General features: G+C 41.7%; 1 long non-coding RNA gene across 1 annotated transcript; it reads right to left on the bottom strand.

The window, feature by feature from the left end:
- Nucleotides 1-12,284: 12,284 nt before the first annotated feature.
- LOC114671826 (uncharacterized) lies at nucleotides 12,285-16,422 on the bottom strand. Its single transcript, XR_003721960.2, has 2 exons — nucleotides 15,886-16,422; nucleotides 12,285-15,524 (listed from the first exon to the last, which is right to left on the bottom strand). It is a non-coding gene; the product is annotated as an uncharacterized LOC114671826 (long non-coding RNA).
- Nucleotides 16,423-27,475: the final 11,053 nt, after the last annotated feature.

Here is a 27,475-nt window from a genome sequence, read left to right as displayed (position 1 = left end):
TTTTCCTGGAATTTTTATTCTGAAGGTTGATGCTGACTTCAAGATCGTTAAATCCAAGAGTCATTTCTTGGTCTCGTTGACCTTGTTGACATTGTTAATCCACTCTCTTTTCCTTTAACTCTTGTCTCCACCTCTTCTGCTCTTCTTTCTATTCCCTGGATGCTTTATTATGTTTCCTTCTCTGCCTTTCCTTCATTTGTTTCCCCCATCTTCCTACTCATGTTTCAAGGACCAAAGCCATGCTCACAGGGTTAACAAGAATTCTGGACAGAAATATAGTTATTATTAAGCACTAATCAGCCTGCACGTTGACTGACGCCCTTGTAAGTGAAAGTCTCTAGACACTGATGACACTAGATACTGACTGTTTGCATTCCCACTGTTCCTATAGACAGGATTTCTGAAATTAGATAAGATCTCTGATAGAATCATGACTTTTATTTAAGAATTGCTTAAGTAGATCCTGAATTCCAGTAGACCAGCTAATGCCAATCAGCTTAAACACCCCCACCACAAAAAAACCAAATCAGCATTAGAATATCATTTCTTCATCTTTCTCTCCCGTGACTTCCCCTGCACTTGTCAGCCAATCAACAATCTCCACACTTCAGCCCACTCGAAAGCCCTTAATATTCCTAGCCTCAGACTCCTCAGGAAGATGGATTTGAGGTTTTGTCCTGTTTCCTCATTAGGCAGCACTACAAGTAAACACCTGTCTCTGCTGCAACACAGAGTATCGGTGTATTGACTTTCGGTGCACATTGAGCAATGGACCTATGAGGGCTACAGGACTAGCTCTCAGTTAGGACATTTGACTTGCACTGTAGCTACTTGGTTGTGTGTTTTATCTAGTCCATGGTTTCCTGAAGTATTTTCCATTGAACAGAAGTCTTTAGGTTGTTAATAGATGCTATATAACAAACGAGTTTTGTGATCACATAGTTTTGGGAAACTCTGAGCTTCTCTATTGCAGAACTTCTCAGAGTAATAAACATGCTAATGAGAATTATGAATCACCTATAGAAGAAATGATATATGGTACCATGTTCCCCTCAGGTATTTGATCATAGAACTTTATTTTTGAGTTGCATTTTGTAGGACTTCTGTTCTGAAGAACACACTTCAGAAGACACTATACTAGACAATAAGCTCTTTGAGACCCAAGACCTTACCATATCTATTTGTTCATATATTCCCTACAGAACTCCAAAGAATATTTTGGTTCTAGTAGGTATTCAATACACTTCAATAAGCAGAGACTAAGTTGAAGGGATTCCGGGTACGAAAGTGAAAGGGCAGGAAAGCAGGGGTCATATTTAGGAACATTTGATTCAGTGGGGCAATAAATGATGAGGAGAAATCCTATAAACAATTATGTTCCAACAAATTAATTTACTCCTAGAAAGACAAAACCTACCAACAATTAACTCAAGAAGAAATAAACAATTTGAATTTATCTATAACAAGTAAATACATTTGATTAATAATAAAAAAAACCAACTACCAAGAAAATCCTGTGCCCAGATGGCTTCCCCACTGAATTCTAACAAATAAAGGTACAATAGGTACCATCAAGCCTGTGGATGGAGGAATGAGTACTTTACCCATCAGTAATGGACTGCTAAAGGTTAGAAGAGGAGAATGATACAGTCAGGGCAGGCCAAATTCCTCTTTCCAAACAGAGATGCTGCTGACCCACCTGGATCACCGATACTCCTAAACTGGGCTGGGCCAGGTTGGTTCTGGATGTACTGGACACAGGTTCTGTGACTTGCACTGTTTGATCAGACATGGAATTTAAGGATGTGAGGTAGTCTCACAGTTCTGAGCAGGAATGTGCTATCAGAAATAGTCATAAATATCCTAAGTCCCCAAATTGCCAGCAACAGGGCCTTAATACCACCCACCTGTCTAGAAATTAGTCTGAAAGTAGGTTATGCTGGTATAAAGTGGGCAGCTACCTGTTGCTTCAGGAAATTGATGTCACTTTGGCTAAATCAGGCCAAGCTTGCTTTCATAATTTTTAGTAAGGAATCACAGCTTCTCAGAAAAATGTGACCAAAGCTCATCTCAAACTATAGCCATAACCATCACCCAAAATTGTATTAAATATTACAAAATTCCCAAGTGAGTTTTCTCCCTATACCTCTTTTTTTTCTGTTTTGTTTTGTTTTTTGTTTTTTGATTGTTTGTTTGTTTGTTTTTTGAGACAGAGTTTCACTTAGGTTGCCCAGGCTGAAAGTGCAGCGGCATGATCTCAGCTCACTGCAACTTCTGCCTCCTGGGTTCATGCTATTCTCCTGCCTCAGCCTCCTGAGTCGCTGGGACTACAGCTCCTACACACACCACACACAGCTAATTTTTTTGTTTTGTTAGTAGATATGGGGTTTCACTATGTTGGCCAGACTGGTCTCGAACTCCTGACCTTGTGATCCACTCACCTCAGCCTCCCAAAGTGCTAGGATTACAGGCATGAGCCACTGCGCCTGGCCTCCATTTTTAATACTATAGGAATATTGATTAAAATATGAACAGAGATACTTTGTCTCACAAAATATCTTCTGCACATTGTCTGACTTCTATTCAATATATTATCACCGTTTGTATGTCAATTCCTGATCTTCAGTAAAACAGGAATGTGACCTCGGATACTGAGCCGGCTTACTATGAGGCCTTCAATGAATATCAGTATGACTTTTCTTTCACGTTCTTCTCACTTCTGTCTTTCTGTTTGGCAATCTCTGTGGCCAATATAATGTTTCATTTCCCTTACTATAGGAATTCATTCATTTGCCAAATATTTATTGATCATTTTCTTTTTTTTTTTTTTGAGACGGAGTCCTGCTCTGTCACCCAGGCTAGAGTACAGTGGCATGATCTCGGCTCACTGCAACCTCCGTCTCCTGGGTTCAAGCAATTCTTCTGCCTCAGCCTCCTGAGGAGTTGGGATTACAGGCACATACCATCATGCCTAGCCAATTTTTTTGTACTTTTAATAGAGATGGGGTTTCACCATGTTGGTCACCATGCTGGTCTCGAACTCCTGACCTCAGGTAATCTGCCCGCCTTGGCCTCCCAAAGTGCTGGGATTACAGGCATGAGCCACCACGCCCGGCCTATTGATCATTTTCTATGCTCCAAATGCTGACCTAGGCTCTGGGGATTGGGCAGTAAACAAAGTTCTGCCCTCATGGAACCTATGTTCTAGAGAAGGAGACAGATAATGAGCAAATAGATATGTAATAGTGGCTGTAGATGCTTTGTAGAAAAAGAGTCAAGGGCTAGAGAGTGATAGCGCTGCTACTTTAGATAGGGTGGCGAGGCAACCAGGTTTCTCAGAAGCCATCACATTTTATTAAAGACCTGAAAGCAAGAAGAAGCTTTGCAAATATCTAGGGCAGGGGTGTTCTGGACAGAGGGAACCACAAGTACAAAGACTCTGAGATGTGAATGTGCTTCAGGTATGAAAAAAAAGTAAGGAAGCCAGAATGCAGCTCAATATACCAGAGGTGCCTAGTGGGAGATAAGGTTGGAGGAAAGGTGGGTGCTATGATCTGAATATTTGTGTCCCCTACCCCCTAAATTCGTATGTTAAATCCTAACCCCTAAGTTGCTGGTATTAGGAAATGAGGCTTTTGAGGGCTAGAAAGGTATAGTTACTGTTTTTTTTTTTTTTTTTTTTTTTAACAACAGTGATATCATATTGTCAGCTTCTCTCACTTACCTAAATAGCAAATTTTAGGTTTTTTTAAAAAATTAAACTTTTTGGCCGGGCGCGGTGGCTCACGCCTGTAATCCCAGCACTTTGGGAGGCCGAGGCGGGCGGATCACGAGGTCAGGAGATGGAGACCATCCTGGCTAACACGGTGAAACCCCGTCTCTACTAAAAATGCAAAAAATTAGCCGGGCGAGGCGGCGGGCGCCTGTAGTCCCAGCTACTCGGGAGGCTGAGGCAGGAGAATGGCGTGAACCCGGGAGGCGGAGGTTGCAGTGAGCCGAGATCGCGCCATTGCACTCCAGCCTGGGCGACTAAGCGATACTCTGTCTCAAAAAAAAAAAAAAAATTAAACTTTTGCTGGGCTTGGTGGTGCACACCTGTAGTCTCAACCACTTGGGAGCCTGAGGCAGGAGCATCACTTGAGCCCAGGAATTCCAGACTGGCAACATAGTGAGACCTTGTTTCTTTTTTTTTCCTTTTTTCTTTTTCTTTTTTTTTTCTGAGACAGAGTTTCGCTCTTGTTGCCCAGGCTGGAACGCAATGGCGCGATCTCAGCTCACTGCAACCTCCACCTCCAGGGTTCAAGTGATTCTCCAGCCTTGGCCTCTGGAGTAGCTGGGATTACAGGCTCACACCATCATGCCCAACTAATTTTTGTATTTTTAGTAGAGACTGGGTTTTACCAGGTTGGCCAGGCTGGTCTCGAACTCCTGACCTCAGGTGACCCACCTGACTCAGCCTCTCAAAGTGCTGGGATTACAGGCATGAGCCACTGCACCTGGCCATTTTTTGTTTGTTTGTTTTGTTTTGTTTTGATACAGAGTCTCGCTCTGTCACCTAAGCTAGATTGCAATGGCACAATCTCTGCTCACTGCAACCTCCGTCTCCTGGGTTCAAGTGATTCTCCTGCCTCAGCCTCCCGAGTAGCTGGGATAACAGGCACCCGCTACTATGCCCGGCTAATTTTTGTATTTTTAGTAGAGACAGGGTTTCACCATGTTGGCCAGGCTGGTTTTGAACTCCTTACCTCAAATGATCCACCCACCTTGGCCTCCCAAAGTGTTGGGATTACAGGTATGAGCCACTGTGCCCGGCCAAGACCTTATTTAAAATAAATAAACAAACAAACAAACTTTTAATTTTGAGATCATTGTAGATTCATATGTTGTTCTAAAAAATAATTCAGAGATCCTATGTACCTTTTACCTAGTCTCCGCAAGTGTTAATATCTTGCAAAGTTAAACTATAGTATCACAACCAAGATACTGACATTGATATAGAATATTTCCATCACCACAAGGATCCCTCATGTTGCCTTTTTTTAGCCACACCCACTTTTAGTAGGCTTGAGCCCGGGAGGCAGAGGTTGCAGTGAGCCGAGATCACACTGCTGAACTCCAGCCTCGGCGAGAGAGCAAGAACCTGTCTCAAAAAGAGAAAAAAAAGAAAAAAAAGGAGGGGTATTAGGGAGCTTGTTAGCCCCTCTCCCCTGCCACTATGTGAGGACACACAAAGGCACCATTAATGAAAAATGAGCCCTCACCAGATTCCTAATCTGCTGGTGCCTTAATTTTGGACTTCCCAGACTCCAGAACTGTGGACAATGAATATCTGTTGTTTATAAATTACCCAGTCTAAGGTATTTTGTTATAGCAACCCAAATGACTAAGACAATGCATAAAGCTGCTATAAACATTTGTGTACAGGGTTTAGGGTGGATGCTCAGTTTTCATTTCTCTGACATAAATGCCTAGGAGTGCTATTGCTGTGTCCTATGGTAGTTGCATGTTTCATTTTTCAAGAAACTGCCAAAGTGTTTTTCCAAAGTGGCTGTACCATTTTACATTTGCGGCATCATGTATGAGTGATATATTTTCTCTACATCCTTGTCAGCATTGGTATTGTCTTGTCACTATTTTTTAAATTTTAGCCATTCTGTTATGTGTATGTAGTGATATCTCTTTGTAGTTTTTGTTTTCTTTATTCTTTAAGAGATGGAGTTTTGCTCTGTCACCTAGGCTGGAGTACAATGATGTGAGAGTTCTTTATATAGTCAAGACACTAGTACTTTGTTGAATATGTAGTTTGCAAATATTTTTTTCCAGTCTGTAACTTGTCTTTCCATCTTCTCTAAGGAGTTTTTTTGCAGAGCAAAAGCTTTACATTTTAATGAAGTCCCACTTACCAATTTTTCCTTTTATAGGTTGGCTTTAGAAAGCTAGGCTGGGCATGGTGGCTCACGCCTGTAATCCCAGCACTTCAGGAGGTCAAGTCACTCCAGCCTGGGCAACAGAGCAAGATCCTATCTTAAAATGAAGAAAAACAAAAAACAAAAGAATCTTTACCTCACTTTTGATTTTTAAATTTTTATTTATTTATTATTTTTGAGACAGAGTCTCCTCTGTCACCCAGGTTGGAGTGCAGTGACGTGATCTTGGTGCACTGCAGCCTTGACCTCCTGGGCTCAGGCAATCCTCCCACTTCAGCCTCCCCAGTAGCTGGGACTACAGGCACATGACACCATGCCTGGCTAATTTTTGTATTTTTTATAGAGACTGGGTTTCATCATGTTGTCCAGGCTGGTCTTGAACTCCTGGGTCCATGTTATCTACCCTCTGACCTCCCAAAGTGCTGAGATGACATGCACGAGCCACTGTGCCCAGCCCTCACCTTAGATCTTGCACATTTTCTCCTAATAATTTTTCCTAAAAAGTTTTACTGTTTTATGCCTTGCATTTAAGTCCATGGTCCATTTTAATTTTTGTATATTGTGTAAGGTGTGAGACTCAGGTTCATTATTTTGCCTTTGAATGTTCAATTCACTCCAGGACCATTGGTTAAAAATGCTGTCTTTTCTCCATTGAATTGCTTTTGCATATTTGTCAAAATTTAGATGGGTATATTGTGCATGTCTATTTCTGGGTTCTTCTGTTCTATTCTATTCTATTCTATTCTATTCTATTCTATTCTATTCTATTCTATTCTATTCTATTCTATTCTATTCGTCTATATCTCTATCCCTCTGCCAATGCCACATGGTATTGATTGCTGTAGCTATAAAATTAAATCTTGAAATTGGGTAGACTGATTCTTCCCACCTTATTTTTCTTCTCCAGAATAATTTTGGCTATTCTAGGTTCTTTGCATTTCAATCTAAATTTTAAAATAATCTTGTCTATCTACAGAAAATCTTACTAGAATTTTGATAGGATTTACATTAAACTTGTATATCAATTTGGGTGAGAATTGACATCTTTACTAAGCTGAGTCTTCCAACCTAGAAACACAGTACATTTCTCCATTGATTTAGATCTTCTTGATTTCTTTCATCAGCATTTTGAAGTCTTCATCATACAAGTCTTCTATATGTTTTGTAGACTTACACCTAAGTACTTCATTTTTTTGGTGGATAATAATAATTTTTTTTTTTTTTTTTTTTGAGATGGAGTTTCACTTTTGTTGCCCAGGCTGGAGTGCACTGGCACGATCTCGGCTCACTGCAACTTCTGCCTCCCAGGTTCAAGCAATTCTCCTGCCTCAGCCTCCTGAGTAGCTGGGATTACAGGTGCGCACCACCATGCCTGGCTAATTTTTGTATTTTTAGTGGAGACAGTGTTTCACCACGTTGGCCAGGCTGGTCTTGAACCCCTGACCTCAGGTGATCTGCTCACCTAGGTCTCCCAAAGTGTTAGGATTACAGATGTGAGCCACTGTGCTAGGCCATAAATCATTTTTAATTTTAGTGTTCACATGTTTATTGCCAGCATATAGAAATGCAATTGATTTTTGTGTTTATCTTATATTCTATAATCTTGCTGAACATACTTATTACTTCTAGGAGGGTTTTTTTTTTTCTGTAGAGTCCTTGGGATTTTCTATGTAGACAATCATGTCATCTGCAAATAGGAACAGTTTTATTTCATCCCTTCCAATCTGTATGTTTTCTTTCCTTGCTTATTGCATTGGCTAGGACTTCCAGCACTATGTTGAATGAGAGTGATGAGACTGAACAACCTTGCCTTGTTCACGATAGTAGGGGAGAAACATTGTTTTTCACTATGAAGTATAATGTTAGTGGTAGGGATTTTTGTGATTAAGTTGAGGAAGTTCCCCTTTATTTGTAGTTATCTGACAGTTCTTATCATAAATGAATGTTGAATTTTTTCTAATGCACTTTCTACATTGATTGATATGATCATGTAATTTTTCTTCTTTGGGCTGTTTATATGGTGAATTATGTTGATTGATTTTTGAATATTAAACCAGCCTTGCATCCCTGGAATAAACCCCGCTTGAATATTCTATTCCCTTTTTTACTAGAGATCCTGGCTAAGGCAATTAGTAAAGAAAAATAAAAGGTATCCACATTGCAAATGAAGAAATAAAACTATCTCTATTCACAGATGACATGATCTTTTATATAGAAAATCCTAAGGAATACACTAAAAGTCTACTAGAAATAGAAACCCATTTCAGTGAGGTTGCAGAATATGTAATTGATATACAAAAATCAGTTGCAGTTTTGCAATGAACAATCCAAAAATGAAATTAAGAAGACAATTTCATTCACAATAGCATTAAAAAGAATAAAATATTTAGGGATAAATTTAACAAAAGAAGTGCAACTCATATGTTAATCACAGCACTATTCACAATAGCAAAGACATGGAATCAACCTAGGTGCCCATCAATGGTGGATTGAAGAAAGAAAATGTGGTACATATACACATGCAATACTATGCAGCCATAAAAAAGAATGAAATAATGTCCTTTGCAGCAACATAGAGGCAGCTGGAGGTCATTATCTTAAGCGAATTAACACAGAAACAGAAAACCAAATACCATATGTTCTCACTTTTAAGAGTTTGGCTCCCAGGTGGGCACAGTAGCTCAGGCCTGTAATCCCAGCACTTTGGGAGGCTGAGGTGGGCAGATCACTTGAGGCCAGGAGTTCAAGACCAGCCTACCCAACATCTCTACTAAAAATATAAAAATTAGCCAGGCGTGGTGGCAGGTGCCTGTAATCCCAGCTACTCGGGAGGCTGAGGCAGGAGAATCACTTGAACCCGGGAAGTGGAGGTGCAGTAAGCTGAGATCACACCATTGCACTCCAGCCTGGGCAACAAGAGTGAAACTCCATCTCAAAAAAAAAAAAAAAAATGAATTTAGCTCCCACTTTTTCATCCCTTGCACCCACCCTCCTCCCTGCTAGTAGTTCCTGGTACTTATTGTTCTCATCAATAGTCACCCATAGCATGGGTACCCATCTACATAAAGATAGGAACAGTAAGCACTGCAGACTACTAGAAAGGGGAAGAAGAGAGGGGTCAAGGGTTGAAAAACTACCTACTGGGTACTATGCTCACTATCTGGGTGATGGGATCAGTTGTACCCCAAACTTCAGCATCACGTAATATACTAATGTAACAAACCTGCACAGGAACATCCTGAACCTAAAATAAAGGTTGAAGTTAAAAAAAAAAAGTATAAAACCTATGCTCTGAAAACTACAAAACATCGTTGAACAGAATTAATGGAGATCTACAGAAATGAAAAAAAAAATTCCATGTTCTTGGATTACAAGATTTAACATTGTTAAGAAGGCAACACTCTTGAAACTGATCTAGAGATCTAATGCAATTCCTACCAGAATCCCCACTGACTTCTTCCTAGAAATTGACAAATTTATTCCAAAATTCATATGGATTGCAAGGGACCCAGAATATTCGAATTAATCCTGAAAAAGGAGAATAAAACTTGAAACTCACAATTCATGATTTCAAATTTACTACAAATCAGTAGTAATCAAAACAGTGTGGTACTGGCATGAGGACAGACATATAGATGAATGGGACTGGAATTAACAGTCCAGAAATAAACGCTTACATCTGTAGTCAACTCTGTCGCCCAGGCTAGAGTGTAGTGGCTCAATCTCTGCTCACTGCAACCTCTGCCTCCTGGGTTCGTGCTTTCTCCTGCCTCAGCCTCCCGAGTAGCTGGGATTACAGGTGCCCACCACCATGCCCTGCTAATTTCTGTATTTTTAGTAGAGACGGGTTTTGTCATGTTGGCTAGGCTGGTCTTGAACTCCTGACCTCAGGTGATCTGCTCTCCTCGGCTTCCTAAAGTGCTGGGGTTACAGATGTGAGCCATCGTGCCTGGTCAATATTCAGTTGATTTTGACAGGGTACCAAGACCATTCAGTGGGAAGGTATATTCTTTTCAACAAATAGTGCTGGGATGACTGGATAACTACAGGCAAAACAATTAAGTTGAACTCATCTCACACCATATACAAAAATTAACTCAAAAAGGATGAAAAGCCTAAAGGTAAGAGCTAAAATTATAAAATTCTTCAAAGAAAACAAGAAAACATAGGGATCTTTATGATCTTGGATTTGGCAAAGGGTTCTTAGATATGAGAACAAAAATATGAACAACAAAAGAAAAAATAGACAAATTGGACTTCAAAATAAAAACTTTTTTTTTTTTTTTTTTTTCTTTGAGACCGGGTCTCACTCTGTTGCCCAGGCTGGAGTACAGTGGTGTGATCTGGGTTCACTACAGCCTCCGCCTCCAGGGCTCAAGTGATGCTCCACCTCAGCCTTCCGAGTAGCTGGGACTACAGGCCCGCACCACTGCACCTGGCTAATTTTTCTATTTTTTTTGTAGAGATGGGGTTTTACCATGTTGCCTAGGCTGGTCTCAAACTCCTGGGCTTAAGCAATCCTCCCACCCTGGCCTCTCAAAGTGCTGGGATTACAGGCATGAGCCACCATGCCTAGCCAAAATAAAAAACTTTTGTGCTTTAAAGGACAGCACATGGATCTTATTGAAACATTCTTTTTTAGCTGGTTTCTTTGATAATGCTCCAGCAAGGAGGGTGGAGGTGTGGGGCTGGTCAGCACGTTACTGCTGGCTGGGGGTAGAAGTCCAGTTGGGTGCTGTACTCTTCGGGCCTACTTGGCCTCTGTTGGAGGTGCTCTTCATTACTTCTGGGTGGAGATGGGCGTTCCAGGTCTTCACTAAGCCTCCACCAATGTCTCCGTGACAGGGAGGGCCTCAGTCTGCTCCTGAGGTGGACCTCTCTGACATCACAGAGGTAGGGTGTGTCGCCTCCACCTCAAGACTTTCTGAGTGGTTGTCAAAGTCCTGCCTCTTCACTAGGCTTCCTCTGGCACCACACTGGTGGTGGCAGGGTGGTGGTGGGTGGCACGGGACACCTCATTATAGTCTGGCAAAGGTGGAAATCTAAGTTTCCCACTTGGCTTCCACTCAGGTGATGGGTTGCGGCCACGTTTTTTTTCTGCCATGTTTGGCACAAGTGTAGAAGTTATTGTCTAAAGGTTTTCTGTCTTACTAGGCTTCTCTTTTTCAGGTCCTTTGGCTAAGGAGAGCAGGCTTCTGTGGGAGCTGCCAGCTTCTTCAGCTCTAAGTGCAGTATAGATGAGATAGAAAGACGATCTAGAAGATGCACTGCTGTTCCTTAGGCCCTGAGTTTCCTAGCCAGTCTGCCTTCTCTCCACCTGTTAGAATCTTCATGTTTGTTTTCAAGTCGTAGACTCTTTTTTATTTATATTTATTTAAAAATTGAGACAGGGTCTCATGATATTGTCCAGGCTGGTCTCAAACTCCTGAGCTCAAGTTATCTTCCCCGCCTCAGCTTCCCAAAGTGCTGGGATTACAGTCATGAACCATGGCTCCCAGCCCAAGTCACAGACCCTTAAAACCTGAAAAGATCTTGGAGATGATGGATTTAATCATCTGCTTTTAGAGTAGGAGAAAATGAACCCAAAGTTACAAAATAGTTGCAATGTTGGGAGATTCCAGTGTTCAAGCTCTTTTCCCTACATCATGTTGCCTCAGTCAGATGGTTTTGTTTCATTTTATTACATGTGAACTCAAATTAATTGAGACTTTCCTCCAGATGCTCAAATTTAGGAAAAAAATTAGTATTAAATTTTGTCCAGTAAGCAATTAATCTTCATTTGTAAATTAAACTTAGGAATCATTTTTCAATTGCATAAGTTTGAATCAAAAACTTTTTAAATAAAAAGTTATTGAACATCTACTTTATACAAAACAGAGGGCCAGTAGACTTTGTAAAATGGGCCAGGTTACCGACCCACAGGTAATGTTCCATCTTAGAAATCTGTGACATGCAAACATGTCTCAGCTGTTTTTATTTAAAGACTAATTATTAACTTGATGTTGTTCTGTTGTGAAACTTGGCTGTTTCTACATGGTGTTTTGTTTCTTCAATTTTCTACTAGAGTACTTGTCTTGTTTTAAATCTTTCATTGATGTATGACTCCACTGATACAACTGCCAATGGAAGGTATTCATTTTACTTATTTAAATAGTTGGGACACAACTGAGTTATCCAAGAAGATTTCCTAAATTGCTTCATAAACATATTCAAAGGACTTATTTTTTTTCCTTCCCAAGTATTAGGCAGACACCAAATATAAAGCTATATTGCTTAGTGTGTCAAAACTCCATTCTGTAATTAGTAACTTGTTTTCCCACTTGCAAGTTAGAAAGGTCTTTTAAAAGGCACAAATTCTAACAGCTCTAGGTAGCATTTATTTTTGTCAAAATGACATTAAAACACCTTTTTCTTTTGACAAAAGACCATATTTGCCCATTGTACAACAATCTGAAAATATTGACAAGCAAAAATGTTCTGAAAACATTTATAATTTCACCATTGGAGACTTAATAACTTGATGTATAGCTTTCCAGACCTTTTTCTAGGACATATGAAACTTATTATATATGTAGATGAGTGTTTTAGTTAAAAAGACCCTCACTTTGCGCACTTTAACAGTATTTAGCACAGGCTCTGGGGCTCTTAGGCTTTTTGGGAAAAAGGAAGCATTATTAAACATAAAATTACTTTTTGGGTTTGTGTTATTGTTTTTTAATAATGTTAACATTTTAGATCTATGTAGGAGTAAGCTTTTAGACTATATTCATTTTATACTATTCTACTTTGGGAGTAACAGGCTTTCAACCACAGGAAACAGTTCTGACAACTAGTTGAGGATAAGAATGAAAGCAGGTGGTAGAGTGAGACTGGTTTCTAAAGTAGTCATTGCTTAGGATTATTTCTTTGCTATTTACCATGTATAAGCACTAATATTTTATTCTATTAGCTATGATCAAGAAGTTAAGTGCTTCTTAAGCCCTCCAAGGATTTTCTTTTTTAAAAAATAGTATTTATTTACCTGATTATAAAAAAATGCTAATCATAGAGAATGTGAAAAAATGTTGAAGTGAAAAGAAAATTTAAGTGGCCCATAATCCTACTATTGAGCAATAACCACAATTAACATTTTGATGTAGTTGTTTATAGTCTCTTATCAATGCTATATATGTTACTATTGTTGATTTAGATTAAGTTTTCCAGTTTCGTCATTATATATGCCACTGCAGTGAATATCTTTTATATATACATATTGGTTGAAATTTTTTGAGACTGAGTCTCTTGCCCAGACTCTGTTGCCCAGGCTGGAGTGCAGTGGTGTGATCTTGGCTCACTGCAACCTCCGCCTCCCGGGTCCAAGTGTTTCTCCTTTCTCAGTCTCCCAAGTAGCTGGGACTACAGGTGCCTGCCACCACACGAGCTAATTTTTGTATTTTTAGTGGAGAGGGGGTTTTGCCATGCTGGCCAGGCTGGTCTTGAACTCCTGACCTCAAGTGATTTGCCTGCCTTGGCCTCCCAAAATGCTGGGATTACAGATGTGAGACACCATGCCTGGCCTTGGTTAAATTTTTTACATTTTAAGTTTTTTCTTATTTTTGAGATGAGGTCTCACTCTATCACCCAGGCTGGAGTGCAGTGGTGCAATCTCCACTTACTACAACCTCAGCCTCCCAGGTTCAAGTGATCCTCCCACCTCAGCCTCCCAAGTAGCTTGAACCATAGGCACACGCTACCAAATCTGGCTAATTTTTTGTGTTTTTGGTAGAGACGGGGTTTTGCCATGTTGCCCAGGCTGGTCTCAAACTCCTGGGTTCAGGTCATCCCCCTGCCTCAGCCTCCCAAAGTGCTGGAAGACCAATCGTAGAGAATGATTACAGGCATGAACCACTGTGCCTGGCCAAGAAAATATTTTCTAGGAAAACACAAGGTTGTGCAGAATTCCTAAAGTGAAATCCAATCAGTCACATCCTATTTTGAGGACTGTGGAGTTTATTATTATAAGAGGGGCTGTTAAATTGACCGACAGAAACATACGTGTATTGGGCCGGGGTGGCAACTAGCATCAGTTTAACCATTCTATGAAAGCCAGTTTACCACTTGTGAGAAAAACTGAGTTATGCTGTATCCTGTTTCTACATATGTGTGGACAATCATGATTGTTCAGAATACCAATTTTATGAATTTTTGATTCACAAAATTTCATTAAAGCCTTAAATTCAAGATGTTTCTGAAACTGGTAAAACTTCAAAGTGGAACATTATAAAATGAAACAGTCGTCAGTATACTGTCTTTAAACAGTCAAACACAGCCTTGGTATAATTGAAAATACAAACTTCTAAGTTCTGCTGCACAGCTTGTAATCACCATCCTTAGTACCATACATAGTATATTATACAATCCTTAGTACCATACATAGTATATTATACATATGAAAGGTGACTTTTGTGCATACCCAATAGCAAAAGTGTCTGATCCGTTCAGTGCCCTGCACTTTGAAGATGTTTTTGTTAGATAGGTGTGGTATCACATACTTCCAATGTTGTTTCCAATTCTGTGTATGCTTGGTTGATTTCCAAGACAGACTTTCATGACCCTAACCCATGGTAGCTTCCTGCTTGATATTTATATACATCTGTACTGAAGTTTGGAAAGGTCACTTGAATGAACAACGCTTGACAGTTGTGTTATAAATAAAGGCATATCTTCATACATAAACTTTCTTTTTGAGACAGTCTTACTCTCTTGCACAGGATGGACTGCAGTGGTACAATCTCAGCTCACTGCAACCTCTGCCTCCCGGGTTCAAGCAATTCTTGTGCCTCAGCCTCCCGAGTAACTGGGATTACAGGCATGTGCCACTATGACCAGCTAATTTTTGTATTTTTTGTAGAAATGGGGTTTCACCATGTTGGCCAGGCTGGTCTTGAACTCCTAGCCTCAGGTGATCCACTTGCCTCAGCTTCCCAAAGTGGTGGGATTACAGGCGTGAGCCACTGCACCCAGCCTTTAAAAATACTTTCATGTATGAAATCATAATGTGGTTTATTTGACGAGTTTTATAACATCACTCATTCTGCATGATTGAAAAAAACCAACTTAACTGGGTTATAAGTAACATTAAATGTACCCATTTTAACTGTACAGTTTGACACACTTAGATAAATGTACACACCTGCATTCTGTATGCTTTGGGGGAGACAGGTGACCTGAGTTCAATCCTAAACTGATAATTTACTAATCATGTGACCTTGGGCAAATTACCTTAACTTCTGAAAGCCCAGGTAAAAATCCCACTTGATAATAAAATCGAGTCCAGGATAATAAAATAAAAATCAAGTGGGAGTACTTTTCACTCTGTAACCAACTACTGCTGAATTATTCTTGCCCCTTTTTTTTGAAGAGTCTCACCCTGTCACCCAGGCTGGAGTGCAGTGTTGTGATCTCTCCTGGGCTCAAGCGATCCTCCCGTCTCAGCCTCCGAAGTAGCTGGGATTACAGGCGTGCACCACCACGCCCAGCTTGAGATAGCTTCTGTAATTATTCTAGCACAATGCTAAGCACTTGCAGCAGGTGAGTCGTTTGTTTCCTTTAAACTCCCTAGAAGAAAAGTGAATGCAAGTCTCTTCAGTTTTGGAGAACACAGGCAAACAACTGTATGTGCTAAATCACCTGACTTCATTTTGATCACAAGGGCTTCCACCAGCCAATGAATACTTGCTATGAATGCTACCCGATGTTGGGCCTAAGGAAAATCAGACAGTGGTTTCATGTCATTTTTTTTTTTTTTAATCACGTCTGATATATTTCATTGGAGCTTCCCCCCCCCCAATACCCAGAGATATCCAAAGAGAACTCTGAAAACACCAATACCCCAATTTCCTGCTTTGTGCCTGCATTTCTCTAAATATTTCCATCTGAACTTGGTTTGCGAGTATGAGGTTAGATGTACTGTAATTACCAGGAATCCTGAGGACTGTAATTAAAAGGCAGTTTGAAATGACTGACACTTTGATGATGATTCTAGCCATTTCTATTTTCTGACAACGAATCTTCCTCAAAAAATTTTAGTGCCCCGTCATGCTCTTGCTCCCCAATTTTTCTTCGGTTAGGCACTCAGTAATTCAGCAGCATTCTTTTCTTTCCACAATTCATCTCCCTACTCCCCTTCTCATCACTTGGGTCCGGCCGGTGAGCCAGGAGGAAGAAACCCAAAGGGATTTTCAGCGTCTGCACCCCACAACAGGTCTCACCGCAAAGACTACAGGGGAGAAGGTGACTCAACCCCCATCCCTGGACGGGGCCCTTATGGGAAAGAACCCCGTGTTTACTTCGGGCCATTCTATGCGGCATCCACGAGGTCTGTGGGCCAGCGGCAGGGCGTGCCCCTCTCCCCCAAAAAAGAGGAGAGGCAGGAGGAAGAGGAAGTGGCCGCACAGGCGGAGGCCTTGTGAAGCCTCAGTACCGGGCTTGGTCAGGTCCTACGGGGCGTGGCCTCAGAAACGAAAGTGAAGGGCGGGGCTGAGGCGCAGGAACCAGGAGGGGCCTCATGGGGGGAGGAGACTCATGGGGGCGGGGTCCAAGGGAGGCAGGGCGGGGCGGGGCGGGGCCGCGGCCAGAGAAACACCTCCTGGTTTCCCTTGAGAGCGTCACCTGCCTGTAAGCCCCCCGCGCTTCCCTTCCTCTCCCACAGCCTACATGACCAGTGTGGGTCGCCAGCCTGAGCGAGGGTGCTCAGAATGGTTTCTGCTTTCATTTTCACTTTCCACTGCCGCTGCCGACTTGGAGGGGAGAAAGGGGCAGGGCAGACCCTTGTGTCGCCCCTCCGCCCTCAGGCTGGCTCCCACGCGGGGGCACAGGCAGGGGGTCTGCGCTGTGTGGGCAGGGCGTCTTCAGGGCTACCCCTCAGCAGTGCCACCCTAACCTCACGGAGATTCCCACCCCTGAGGCAGTCCAGAATAAAGTGCACACTGGCTGGGGTCATGATAAATAATAGACGTATTCCCAGGCCTCAGCTATCTAAAAATATTCTTCCAGCTTAACGGGTTAGTTGCCCCCCTACCTGATTTTTTGTTTTGTTTTGTTTTGTTTTTTGTATTTTGTTTTTTGCTTTAAGTGGAAAACTGGACCCTGAGAAATACGTACGGCCAGGCTAGCTTGTGAGCAGCAGGACATGACACACCCTGGGAAGCGAAGACAAGGTTCTCCCTCCTTCCCAATTGCTCATATGTGACATGGGTCCTCTCTCAGCAGCTCCCTGCACATGATTTTTTCAGAGAGACTATTCCATTTCTCTAGTTTTGTGATACTCTCTTAACTGAATTCCTTTACTTTAGCTTAAGTCTTGATTGTGTCACCTACCCCAATGTAAAGTCTAAAGGACCAAAGGAGACTAAGCCTTTAGAGGAAAGAAAGAAAACTATGTAGTTGATTTTTATGTATTCAGTTTAACCAGCCAACTTCTGTGCTACACGGTGGGAAAACAAAGACATATGACACAGAAAAGTAACTATACTCCAGCATTATACATTTAATAACAAAAACATATGGTAGACACAAAGGTAGCATAGGTGAGGGAGTGACTAATTTCATGAGATGTGGGGAATGGGAGCCTAAGAAAAAATTTTGGCCGGGCGCAGTGGCTAGCGCCTGTAATCCCAGTACTTTGGGAGGCCGAGGTGGGCAGATCACTTGAGGTCAAGAGTTCGAGATCAGGCTGGTCAACATAGTGAAACCCCGTTGGTGGGGCGTGCCTGTAGTCCCAGCTACTGGGGAGGCTAAGGCAGGAGAATTGCTTGAACCCGGGAGGCGGAGGTTGCAGTGAGTCGAGATCGAGCCATTGCACTCCAGCCTGGGCGAAGAAGCTAGACTCTGTCTCAAAGAAACAAACAAAAAGTTTCAACCCGGAGTGAGGCCCATCTGAGGGGGTATTTGAAGCACCAACAGGAATATAATAAAAGAAAGCCCCTGGCCGGGCGCAGTGGCTCACACCTGTAATTCCAGTACTTCGGGAGGCCAAGGCAGGTGGATCGCGAGGTCAAGAGATGAAGATCAGCCTGGCCAACATGGTGAAACCCCATCTCTACTAAAAATACAAAAATTAGCCAGGCGTGGTGGCGGGTGCCTATAGTCCCAGCCACTCAGGAGGCTGAGGCAGGAGAATGGCGTAAACCCGGGAGGCAGAGCTTGCAGTGAGCCGAGATCGCGCCACTGCACTCCAGCCTGGGCGACAGAGCGAGACTTTGTCTCAAAAAAAAAAAAAAAAAAAAAAAAAAAAAAAAAAAAAAGAAGTAGAACTACTAAGTGACTACAGAATGCTGATTGACAACACAGAAAAGAAACATAAGGAGGTGCAGAATTCCCTTTGTTTTTCTGTCTTTCTCTGTGTTTCTTTCTCATCTTTCTTCTTTTTCTCCCTTTCTTTCTCTTTCCACAGGTCCCGTTCTATCACCCAGGTTGGAGTGTAGTGGCACTATCATTTAGTTCCCTGCAGCCTTAAACTCCAGGGCTCAAGCAATCTTCCTGCCTCAGCCTCCCTAGGAGCTGGGTGTCCAGGCGTGGGCCACCACGTCTGGCTAATTTAAAATTTTTTTCTCGCTGGGCGCGGTGGCTCACGCCTGTAATCCCAGTACTTTGGGAGGCCGAGGCGGGCGGATCACGAGGTCAGGAGATGGAGACCATCCTCGCTAACGTGGTGAAACGCCATCTCTACTAAAAATACGAAAAAATTAGCGGGGCGTGGTGGCGGGCGCCTGTAGTCCCAGCTACTCAGGAGGCTGAGGCAGGAGAATGGCGTGAACCCGGGAGGCGGAGCTTGCAGTGAGCCGAGATCGCGCCACTGCACTCCAGCCTGGGCGACAAGAGCCAGACTCCGTCTCAAAAGCAAACAAAAAAATAAAAATAAAAATAAATAAAAATTAGGCCGGGCACAGTGGCTCACGCCTGTAATCCCAGCACTTTGGGAGGCTGAGGCGGGCGGGTCACGAAGTCAGGAGATCATGACTATCCTGGCTAACACGGTGAAACCCCGTCTCTACTAAAAATACAAAAAATTAGCTGGGCATGGTGGCACACGCCTGTAATCCCAGCTACTGGGGAGGCTGAGGCAAGGTAATCGTTTGAACCCGGAGTCATAAACTATGACTATAAAAAGTCATAGTTTACATCTAGCCTCATTCCCCTCTCAAATAATATACCTGAATGTGAGCCAGGGACTTAGTGAAGTCATAAGATTTGTAGCTTTAGATTTATAAAAGTGGGGAATATACCGTACGTATGGCTTTGTGATCTGCTTTTATTATTTATTTTTTGAGATAGGGTCTTGCTCTGTCAGACAGGGTTCAAACGCCTCCCGGGTTCAAACGATTACCTTGGTAATCAAAATCGTTTGAAATCGTTTGCGGTGAGCCGAGATTGCGCCACTGCACTCCAGCCTGGGAGACAGAGCGAGACTCCCTCTCAGAATAAAAAACAAAAATTTCTAGAGAGGGGTCTGGATATGTTACCCAAGCTAGTTTCCAACTCCCGGGCTCAAGCGATCCTCCTGCTTCCCAAAGTGCTGGGATTACAGGCATGAGCTGCTGTGCCTGGCCATTACCTTAATTTTAAATTGGCAGCAAAGAGATTAGTTGAAAAATGGGGTGAAGAGGTAGAGAATTCCTTTTACTCAAATCATAAACATTACAGAAAAAAAAAAAAAAAAAAAGCCAGTCCTTTGTAATTCCCACTCCAGGAAAGACCAATGTTGTCATATTGGCATATATTCTTCCAGGTTATGTATTCATAACTAACATTGTTTTCTATAGTAATGGAATCTCTCTGCATATACTGGAGGTGGTAGAGGAAAGTGGTGGAGTGTTCTGACTCTAGCAATCTGGTGTCATCTGAGCTGGAATGCAGGGTCCACCACTTCCTAGTTCCATCACCTTGGGAGGTTATCTTCACCTCGGTTTCCCCCTCTGCAAAATGGCACCATATCTGTACCAATTGCCAATTGAGATTTTAAATGGCTGAGAGTACTTTTTGTGCATGGGAAGGAACTCATAAAGCTGCTTGCATCTCAGTTGATATTTAATTTATTACGGAAGTAAATGTTAAGCCTAACTGTTATTAAACGTTTAACCACATTTCTGAAATTTACGTGTAAATCTATCAATTTATTTATTTATTTTTTTGAGACTGAGTTTTGCTGTTTTGTCCAGGCTCGAGTGAAGTGGTGTAATCTCAGCTCATTGCAACCTCCGCTCCCGGGGTTCAAGTGATTCTCCTGCCTCAGCCTCTCCAGTAGCTGGGATTACAGGCACCCGCCACCACACCTAATTTTAGAGACAGGGATTTGCCATGTTGGCCAGCCTGGTCTCGAACTCCTGACTTCAGGTGATCCACCCGCCTTGGCTCCCAAAGTGCTAGGATTACAGGCGTGAGCCAGGGCGCCTGGCCTATCAATTCATTTTAAAACAAAACACTTTCACTTGTGCTTTGATTAATGTTCAGTGAGCTTATTAATTTAACATATTAAATTTCCCATTTAAACACTATTTATAAAGATAATAGAATTTTCTTAAGCATTGTAAAGTTATAAAAGCATACAGATTTAACAAATCAAATTCTCTTACATATTAAAACAGTTTATAAACTTCATTTATTAAATTCCCTTAAATATGTCAAATCTACACATTGCTGTAACTGATGGTCCCAGGTGCTTCATGCCTGTACCAAAGCAGATTAATACTGTACTCTGTAAATCACCTTGCCCCATTCTCAGCCCAGTCCTGAGCACTTATAGACTGAGTATTCCTGTAGGACTCCTCCTGAGCACTGAAAGGGCATTGGTTAGGAGCATAATAAATAATATTTAAAGAGATGATGAACAGCCTGAATAGAATTCCTCACACAGGGCAGAGAAGGCCATTCCAGGCAGTGAAAATCATACAACCCGAGTTACTGAATTGCTTTGGGAAAAGTCATAGTTTACATCTAGCCTCATTCCCCTCTCAAATCATATACCTGAATGTGAGCCAGGGACTTAGTGAAGTCAAAAGATCTGTAGCTTTAGATTTATAAAAGTGGGGAATATACCGTACGTATGGCTTTGTGATCTGCTTTTATTATTTATTTTTTGAGATAGGGTCTTGCTCTGTCATCCAGGCTGGAGTGCAGTGGCATGATCTCAGATCACTGCAACCTCCTCCTCCTGGGTTAAAACAATTCTCCTGCCTCAGCCTCCTAGTAGCTGAGACTATAGGCGTGTGCCACCACACCTGGCTAATTTTATGTATTTTTGGTAGAGATGGGTTTCACCATGTTGGCCAGGCTGGTCTCGAACTCCTGACCTCAAGTGATCTGCCCACCTCAGCCTCCCGAAGTGTTAGGATTACAGGTGTGAGCCACATCATGCCCGACCTGTAATCTGTTTTTATTTTTATACATTTTAAAACAAGTAAGCACCTTTTTACGTCAATAGACTTCTATATTGTTGTTAATGGCTGAATACTTTATATGAATCTACAATTTTTTTTCCTTTTTAAGGAACATTTAATAATGTTTTTCCAGGATAAATCCCCAGAAGTGGAATCACTGGGTCAACAGATAAATACATTTTTAGAGCTTAGGTTCATATTACAAATTACTCTCCAGAAAGATTGCTCCTTTTTTTTTTTTTTTTTTTTTTGGAGATGGAGTTTCACTTTTGTTGCCCAGCCTGGAGTGCAATGGCATGATTTTGGCTCACTGCAACCTTTGCCTCCTGGGTTCAAGCAATTCTCCTGTCTCAGCCTCCCTAGTAGTTGGGATTACAGGCGCTTGCCACCACGCCTGGCTAATTTTTATATTTTTAGTAGAGACAGGTTTCACCATGTTGGGCAGGCTGGTCTTGAACTCCTGACCTCAGGTGATCCACCCACCTCAGTCTCCCAAAGTACTGAGATTACGGGTGTGAGACACCACACGCCTGGCCAGATTGCTCCAATTTATACTGCCAGCAACAGAGTGTGAGAAAGCACTATTTGTGCTATTTAAACATGGTTCCCTTGTTCACAGTTTAAGGCCTTTGGCTGTAGATTTTAAATACTGTATTTATTTTTCTGATTACAGTAATAACACATGGATTATACAAATTCAAATATTAACAAATATGTGGCTAGGCGTGGTGGCTCACACCTGTAATCCTAGCACTTTGGGAAGCCGAGGCAGGAGAATCGCTTGAGCCTAGGAGTTTGGGAACAGCCTGAGACATACAGCGAGATTCCAGTCTCTGCAAAAAATAAAAAATAGCTGGGCATGGTGGTGTGAGCCTGTAGTCCCAGCCACTTGGGAGGCGGAGGTGGGAGGATTGCTTGAGCCTGGTAGGTCAAGGCTATAGTAAGCTGTGATTGTCCCACGGCACTCTAGCCCAGGTAGCAGAGTAAGACACTGTCTCAAAAAATATATAAATAGAGAAAAATAAAAATTATTCTACAAAACCATATGCTAATACTTCTTAACTTTTTTTTTCAATTAAACATACATCTTGGACATCTTTTTATGTCAGTATAATTAGATCTATCTCATTTTTTTTCTCCTTCCTTCCTCCCTACTATCTTTCTACTGAGTCAGCAGTATGCTAGAACCTTCTTGTACAGGCTTGAGAGAGCCAAATATGCACATCTCTTTAAAACTTCAAGTAACATCACCTTACCTTGGTAGCTCAAAATGGACCATGGCACCAGGCATGATGGCTCATGCCTGTAATCTCAACACTTTGGGAGGCTGAAGTAGGAGGATCACTTGAAACAGTCTGGGCATAGTGAGACATGGTCTCTTAAGTAAATAAATAGGGCCGTGGTGAGAGAACATGTACCCTGAAAATTGTCAAACACTATAAATCAAAGTTTTGTTTTTGGACAACTTACCGGCGCTCCCACTGGCTAATTATTATTTATTTATTTTTGAGACGGAGTTTCACTCTTGTCACCGAGGCTGGTGGGCAGTGGCACGATCTCGGCTCACTGCAACCTACACCTCCCAGGCTTCAGCGATTTTCCTATCTCAGGTTCCAGAGTAGCTGGGTTTACAGGCGCCCACCACCACACCCAGCTAATTTTTTGTATTTTTAGTAGACACGTGGTTTCATCATGTTGGGCAGGCTGGTCTCGAACTCCTGACCTCAGTGATCCACCCGCCTCGGCCTCCCAAAGTGCAGGGATTACAGGTGTGAGCCACCATGCCCAACTGGCTAATTGTTAATATTAATACTATTCTGTTGAATGGGAGTACCATAATTTATTTATCCAGCCCCCATATTGGAAAATTGAATTGTCTCTAATTTTTTTTAATTATAATTTTTTTTTTTTTTTTTTAAACAGAGTCTCACTCTATTGCCTAGGCTGGAGTATAGTGGCACAATCTCAGCTCACTGCAACTTCCACCTCCTGGTTCAAGAGAGTCTCCTGCCTCAGCCTCTCAAGTAGCTGGGATTACAGGCATGTGCGACCACATCTAGCTAATTTTTTTGTTTTTAGTAGGACAGCGTTTCACCATGCTTGCCAGGCTGTTCTTGAACTCCTGACCTCCAGTGATCCACCCGTCTCAGCCTCCCAAAGTGCTGGGATTACAGGTGTGAGCCACTGCACCTGGCCTAAAATTACAAAGAGTACTTCAATGAACATCTTTGTGCATATATTTTTTTTATACTTCTGTGGATGTGAGTGTTTTCATAGAAGTAGAATTACTAGGTCAAAGGGAAAGAGTATTTTTAAACATAGCAGATACTAAAAAGCCTTCTAATAAAGTTTTACCATTGTATATTTCTGCCTAGAGTGTATGAATACATATTTCCCCTGTGAGTTTGTAATTAAGTTAAACTCAATTGGAAACATATGTCAAATTCCATTTCTTTCAAGGAATGGTAGGACTTTCAGCAAATGAGTATCATCTATTTACTATCCTTTGATCACACATTCAAGACCAATCATTATGAATGTTAAAAGAAAACTGCACAACAGACCCATAGGGAAAATGAATGTCTTGACTTGCAGCTTGTCAGAGACAGATGTTTTCATAACTGAGTTCATTTCAGTCTCCAAAGTAAATAGGTTTTTTTTCTAGTAAATAAGCAACCAATAAATATTTAATTAATAAATGAAAGTTTAATGCTTTGAGGAACAACCTTGTATGGAACTCCTTCACGACACTGTGCAATATTTTCTCAGAATGGATTCCCACAGATGATATTACTGTGTCTAAAAGTACAAAACATTTTGGGCTCTTAATACAGATCGCGAAATTTCCTTCCAAAAAGTTATACCATTTATACTTTCCTTGAGATTTGTCTGCCTGCACTATCTTTTAAAAGCAAATTAATTTGATAGTTGAAATGTCATCTCTATTTTACTTGCAGGTATTATTTACTAATGAGGTTGGACATTTTTGGTGCCTTTATTGCCAATTTGTTTTTTATCTATTTGTTCTTAGCTCAGTCGTATAGTTGTGTAACACGATTTTTCTTATTGACTGTTAACTATGTACACATTAAGAATATTACCTTTTTGATATATTTGTGACTGATATGGTTTCCTAAGTTGTTGTGGTCATTGTTCTCTTTTCCTGCTGCTTTCTGGCACATTACTATGCATTTTTCAGTAGGTGCATTTGTTTTCTTGGTTGTCTTTTAGGCGATACTATAGCTAACTTCAGTTTTCTTGGTCCCTATTTCTCCTCTCCCGGCCCACTTAGAGCTGCTGATAAAACTTTATTTACTTACAAAAAAATCAGGCAGTTGGCCCATAGGTCATGGTTTGTTGATTCGATTTTTCAGAATATTACATTAATATACCATTAATCTTGGCTGGGCTCAGTGGCTCATGCCTGTAATCTCAGCACTTTGGGAGGCTAAGATGGGAGGATCACTTGAGCCTAGGCGTTCAAGACCAGCCTGGGCAACATGACAAAACCACATCTGTACAAAAAGTACAATTAGCTGGGTGTGGTGGTGTGCGCCTGTAGACCAGCTACTCAGGAGGCTGAGGTGAGAGGATTGCCTGAGCCCAGGAGGCGGAGGCTGCAGTGAGCTGAGATTGTGCCACTGCACCCCAGCCTAGGTGACAGAATTTGACCCTGTCTCCAAAATAAATAAATAAATAAATAAATAAATAAAAATCACTTATCTTGATTACTAAAATTTTGGGTGTCTCCTTAATTTTTATGCTTTTCTTACCTCACTCTAGTCCTGTTCCTGCCTGAGGCCCCAGAATGCTTTATACCCAAGTCCATGCAAGTTATGAGGCTTTTGCTATGTTCAGTTAGGTGGGGCATCCTGAAAAAAAAGTTTATCAAAGCATTTCCAGCTTCAACTAAGGCACAGAATTATGTGAATTTGCTAGTTGCTTAATATTTTTCTGCTCTCCTGAGATGGTTTGTCTGAGGACAAGCCTGGGGCACAAAGTGAGATGCTGTCTCTATAAAAAATTAGCTGGGTGTGGTGGTGCACACCTGTAGTCTTAGCTAGCTGGTAGGCTGAAGCCAGAGGATTGCTTAAGCCAAGGAGTTGGAAGCTGGGAGCTATGATTGCACTGTGGCACTCCAGCCTGGGTGACAGGCTATAAATAAATAAATGGCGATAGTTTGTAATAAAGTTCATAATTGAAATGATAAAAATCATATTTAATAGTTTTTTGGCATAATGTATATTAAAATGTGAAACATGATAAACATAGGTTATATACATTTTATTTCATTTCTTTTTTTTTTTTTTAAGAGGGAGTCTTGCTCTGTTGCCCAGGCTGGAGTACAGTGGCATGATCTTGGCTCACTGCAACCTCCGCCTCCCGGGTTCAAGCGATTCTCCCTGTTTCACCCTCTTGAGTAGTTGGGACTGCAGGTGCCCACCACTATGCCAATTTTTGTATTTTTAGTAGAGACAGGGTTTCTCCATGTTGAGGCTGTTCTCGAACTCCTGACCTCAGGTGATCCACCTGCCTCAGTCTCCCGAAGTGCTGGGATTAAAGGCATGAGCCAATGCACCCAGCCAGTTTTATTTCTTATTACTTTTGGGGTGCAGTATTAATAATCATGATCATGTTCTTCAAAATAATAAGCAGAGCTGGGCATGGTGTCATGCCTGTCATCCCAGCTACTTGGGAGGCTGAGGGAGTAGGATTGCTTGAGGCCAGGGGTTCAAGAGCAGCCTAGCCAACATAGTGAAACCCTGTTGCTACAAAAAAAAAAAAAAAAAAAAAAAAGCACTGCTTTGTATTTCTACAGATAATTTACACTTACCAGATATGTCAGCAGCAATTCTTTGGAAAGGAAATAAAACCAGGGGATTCTAGTAAATTCTCACTGGATACTGTTTAAATATGTTGGCCTAAATTACCACTTATATTTAAGAGATGATTTGCCCTGATTAATATGCAAAAGAACAGTTGTCCTTCAGTCAAAATGCAGATTTGAACTGCTTTATGGTAAAACACTGTGTTAGTTTCCTATTGCTGCTAGAACAAATTACCAGAAACTTAGTGACTTAAACACAACACAGGCGTATCATCTTACAGTTCTGGAGTCAGAAACCCAAAGTGGTCTTGCTAGGCTGAGATCAGGATGTCAGTAGCGGCCTGCATACCTTTCAGGAGACTCTGGGGGTGAATCCGTTTCCTTGCATTTCCCAGGTTCCAGAGGCTGCCTCCATTCCTTGGCTCAGGGTCTCTTCCTCTGGCATTCCTCTCCACCCTGACCCCTGCTTTTGTTGTCATATCTCCCTGGACTCTGACTCTCCTGCCTCCCTCTTTCACTTATAAAAATGCTTGTTATTACATTGGGCCCACCTGGAAGATCCAGGGTCATTTCCCCGTCTCAAGATCCTTAACTTAATCCCATCTGCAAACTCACTTTTGCCATATAACGTGACATATTCACAGATTTCAGGAATTAGAACATGAACATTTTCAGTCATTATTCTGTCTGTTGTGGATACTATTTCTGAAATTCCTAATAATGAAACCAAAGTTGGTATTATATCTCTGCAAAGGGATGGAGAAAGCATTTTTATTTCACTGTACTTTAGACCTTGGCCAAAAGCTAACAGCATTTGAAGACAAACTCTTTAGCTACTTGTTTTCTTAGAATTTGGGAAGTTTTGAAATCTAAAGGGTTCTGAATACCTTCTAAGATTTCACCCTATATAATACATAATCTCATCTATCTATGCTATGCTAGATCCCAATTAACTTTAACCAGCATCACACCAGGTTCAAGAGGCTGAAGAAGAGACCCAGCGCCAGCAAACAAGACATAGGGTTTTATTTGGAAGAACTTACATACAGGGACAGTCAAGCGGTGGCTGGCTGGACAGAAGAACTGCAACCACTTGCAAAAGGCATGCAGTGTATGTAGCACCCTCACTCAGCACCCTCCCGCCAGCAACCTCCACGTGCCAAACCTCATTTCTTTCTTTCCTTTTTTTTTTTTTTTTTTTTTGAGACAGAGTCTCCCTCTGTTGCCCAGGTTGGAATGCAGTGGCACGATCTCGGCTCACTGCAACCTCTGCTTCCTGGGTTCAAGCAATTCTCCTGCCTCAG

Source organism: Macaca mulatta, chromosome 13 (genome assembly GCF_049350105.2).
Source record: "Macaca mulatta isolate MMU2019108-1 chromosome 13, T2T-MMU8v2.0, whole genome shotgun sequence".
In the NCBI taxonomy this organism is placed as follows: Eukaryota; Metazoa; Chordata; class Mammalia; order Primates; family Cercopithecidae; genus Macaca; species Macaca mulatta.
The sequence above is the reverse complement of the archived record's forward strand: the minus strand, read 5'-3'. Positions and strand labels throughout refer to the sequence as shown.